The sequence below is a fragment of the Notamacropus eugenii genome, chromosome 2 (assembly GCF_028372415.1).
Source record: "Notamacropus eugenii isolate mMacEug1 chromosome 2, mMacEug1.pri_v2, whole genome shotgun sequence".
NCBI classification, from domain to species: Eukaryota; Metazoa; Chordata; class Mammalia; order Diprotodontia; family Macropodidae; genus Notamacropus; species Notamacropus eugenii.
Genome location: NC_092873.1, coordinates 478,325,571 through 478,329,880, shown reverse-complemented (window position 1 = coordinate 478,329,880; position 4,310 = coordinate 478,325,571).

Sequence of the window (4,310 nt, the reverse complement as noted above, 5' to 3'; positions counted from 1 at the left end):
TGGAGTCAAGAAGACCTGGTTTTAACTCTTGCACTGGAAACTTTTGAGTTATATGGTCATAGGTCATGTCACTCGACCTCCCTGTGTCTCAGTTTCTTCGTCTGAAAAATTAGGAGATTGGATTAGCCGACTTCCAAAGTCCTTTTAACCCTGTATTTATGATCTCATTGCTTGCAAGTATGAGCTCAAAAAATAAAAAATTCTTGTCCTTTGCCTAGTATTGCCTAGGCTACCCAGAGAAACAGGAGGTACTCTAGAGTCTCAATGACATCAGCCTGGAGAAGTTTGGTGCAGAGAACACTAGAGGGCGGTGCCTCCTTGGACTGGTGAAGTGGAACATTGGGTTACTGTAATATACCTGTTACAGAACATATTTGTGATTTCCCCTCCTTTTAAAAACAACAACAACAATAAACAAACTTTCTTTTGATGTATTGTGGCCAGCTTGCAAGTGGGAATTGGTGTCAATGACCAATCTTCAATGGAGAGATTCTTCAGGCGGGAAACTGATTCAAGAAGAATGTGGGACCTCCTCAAATAAGTAGATCCAGTTCTTTGACTAGAAGAAGGCCTTTGCCAGGACAGAGTGGCAGACTCATCTTCCTGAGTTCAAATCTGGCCTCAGACACTTACTAGTTGTGTGACTTTGCAAATCACTTAACCCTGTTTGCCTCAGTTTCTTCTTCTGTAAAATGACCTGGAGAAGGAAATAGCAAACCACTCCAGTATCTTTGCCAAGAAAACCCAAAATGAGATCATCAAGAGTTTAACATGATTGAAAACAACTGAATAAAATCAAGCCAATACATCCATGTGGGTATCCTTCCCATAAAGATCATAACTTATCCATGCCTGCCTACCTTGTATGACCTCTGTCCCCATCATCCCATAAATTCATATGTTTTTAATTTTTTCACTAGAGCTGCTAAGCATGCCAAAAGGTTCTGAGGTATTGTTGGACATAAGTCATTATCCTCTTCTTGAGTGATATGATTTCTTCTGAAAATGTAACAACTCCAGGCTTACCCAGCTCATAACCTAGCCACTCATCCACCTGCCCTGTATTACATATTAGCCATAATTCAGGAGATTCCCTCTCTTCTGCCCCCACTTTATCTTTTCCACCCCTTGCTCCCCCACTCAGATAGACCTCATTAAGAGCTTACCATATGGTAGGCAACTCCTAAATTTTCACCAAATTTCAATTTTACATGCTTCATGTTTTTAAACCCACAAGACATTTCCACAATCCAATCAAGAATTCTATATTTTATAGAAATATAAATTACTCCAAGTTCAATGCCTTAGGCATTCTTGGTTGGATTGCAATTATAGTGAACAGAGCCTCGATCTTTGGAGGAAGTTTGTATTGCTGGGTACAAGTATGTTCAAATCCTGTACCTTCCAGTTCTAGGCTATAATGAATGACCTTTGATTCTGTGAAACCCCACCATCAATCCCCACACACCCTAGTCAGTAAACACTGCCTAATTAGTCGGGGATTCCTTATCTGGGCTTACCACTACATTATGTATGATATAAAACAAATGAACCTCACCTAACTCTCATTCACTTGGAGCTATCCTACCAGATAGAATGAGGACGAGGAAAAGAATATATGAGTAGATATAAGAGCAGTAACGTTCAACATTGAAAGCTTAAGGAGCTTTTACAATTTTTTTAGCTTAGATAAAAGACAGTTTGGGAGGGGCATGATTTTTGTCTTCAAACATTTGAATATTTGTAATATGAGAAAAGAGATTTAGTCTGTGTTGCTTATGGAATTTTAAGGCAGATTGTGGTGCAACATAAGAATGAACAGTCTAACAGTTAAACCTGTCTAACAATATAATAGGCTCTGTAAGAGATGAACTGAACTTATGTAATATCTGTAACACCAGTGATAATCATTTAATATCATTTTGAATTCTCAATAAGGGTCGGAGCCTGGACTAATCAACCAGAAGAAGAACCTGGACCTAACAGCTTCTTTGTTCTCTGAGTAAACTCAGAGAATACTTCTTCCTATGTCAACAAGGCCAGATGGGGCTGACTTAAGAACAGCCATTTTTTCTGTTTATGACCATTAACGATGAGACCCTTAACCTGAGATGCTATCTTGGATAACGGGACTTTTTCTTAGTATCTTATGGACCCATACTATGTTATATAGCATGTCAATGGTAAAGAAAATGCAGATATCCTGGGTTGTAATTTCAATGGACACTTTGTCAACTCTTTTATCTTATTGTGTTTACCACCTATTCAATTAAGATATCACCTAGCCTGTTTGCCTCTTTAACCAAATTTTCAAGTCAGCCAGAAAGACTGTACATCAATTAAGGCCATTCCTTTGAAAGAATTTATGACTTGCCAAAATATAAAGGAAATGAGAATGTGGTGATGGGGGGTTGAAATGTGAAGTGTAATCAGAGGTGGAGTTTTAAGTATCATGGGATAGACTGGGAACCCAGCTACTGCCAACCAATGGGAGCAAGGGAGAGAAATGGGAATTGGGGTGAGGTATAAATATTGTATATTTGCCTTAAACAAGTGTGCCTATGTTTAGATTACCTGCTCTTGAAAGGACAAAATAAAATGCCTTCCCGGGTTTATCAGTTACTGTCTTATTCTTTTGCAAGCAACATGCCTCACAGCTCTGTTAATGGATAAGGAGTTCATTATTACTGAAGGAGCTAAAAAAAGAGTTTGGGTGACTAGGTCATCTTTCAGGAATAGTGTTAAAAGGAATGCATGTGTTTGCATGGGAATTTGGGCCAGATATCTAAACTACCTTTGAGTATTCCAATATTCCATGGTTCTGTAGCCACATAGATTTGCTGCGTACTTGTGCAGCCTAATTATCTGTACCACAACCTCTACCTCTCATTGCTACTGGCTCATTTATCTGTTAATTGTCTTTCTGGGTTCCCAAGAAAAGTAGGTTGTGGATATCTCAAAGATGACTATTATTACAGTTTTTTTTTTTTTAAATAATTGGTTTGCTTCCCATCTCACTCTGAGCTGAGGAAAATCTCTCTCTTTTGAGTTGGCTCCCCTCCTTCAATTCCAAAGTATGCACTTAATGACTTGGACTAAAAATCAATGTAAATGACTATCCACTTTAAAAGCAGTTCCAACTAGCATATGATTCAAATAAACATTCCTTCGATTAATAGGCTATAATATTGCAATGGGAGAACTGAATCTTTTCCCCTTTACCTATACTCTCCCTCCTAACTGTACAAGGGGAAATGGGAGGATAAGTAGTTGGACTGATAGCCTGGGACTCCTCCCAGGCAATGCTTCAGAGGGGTAAAGAGAAAAGTGCTTCGGACTAGGTTCCAGTGGTCTGTCCAATTCACCCAAGTTTGTTGAACCAACCATCTTTTCCAACTTTGGTCCACCCTCAGCCACCCCATGAGGTGTCAACTTCACTTCTTTACCCTGCTTTTTATGATGGGCAATGCTCTTTCCTGGCCATTCCCTGACGTTTCAGTGGAAGAGGAGGGGTGGACCGGCTCTGCCCACAGACCCTCTTTGGTATTTCCTCCTAGAGTTCCTCTGCATTCTGGTCTTGTGACTTCTGGGCATAAGAAAATTCTAAATCCCCCAGGAACTTAGTAAACTGGATAAAATCCATGTGTTTTTGTGTCTAAGCAACACCCTTCGCCCCACCGACCCTCCACGGCAGTATTCCTAGGGGGAAGGCTCGAGGCCACCTCTCCCTATGGAGGATGCTACAGGCTTACTTATGGGAGAATCAGGATGACGTAATCGCGTGTGAAAGTTTTGTTACTTTGTTTCATTAGGTTAACCACGTGCTTAAGAGGAACCTCTCTGGATTGTCCGCATAATCAGAGCCGTGGGCATCTTCCAAAAAGACGAAGTCAGCTTCAGCCTCGCCTGGCCTTCGCTCCTTCCCTCCGGGCATCCAGGGAGATGCCAGGCTGTAGAGGGGCAGTCCTTGGGGGCTTCTACCCCTCTGGACCCTGACAAAGGGACGGAGCCTGATTTCCATCCTGGGCCTGGAGAACAAACGGACCTCGGAACGTTCCTCTGGGAAGTTAAGGGGAAGCTTCCGTAGATCACATTTTATAGGAAACAAACAAACAAACAAAAAAAGGAAAGTGATGGGTAGGGAAATTGCACCAATGAAAACCCAGCACCTCAGGCTACTTCTTGAGCCCCGCCCCCCGCCTGCGGAAAGGCTGGCGATGACATCATCCCATGATGCCACCAAGTCCGCGCCCGCTCCCCGGGTCCAGGCCACGCCTCTCGACTCCCCCAGCCCCGCCCCTCCTTCCTTT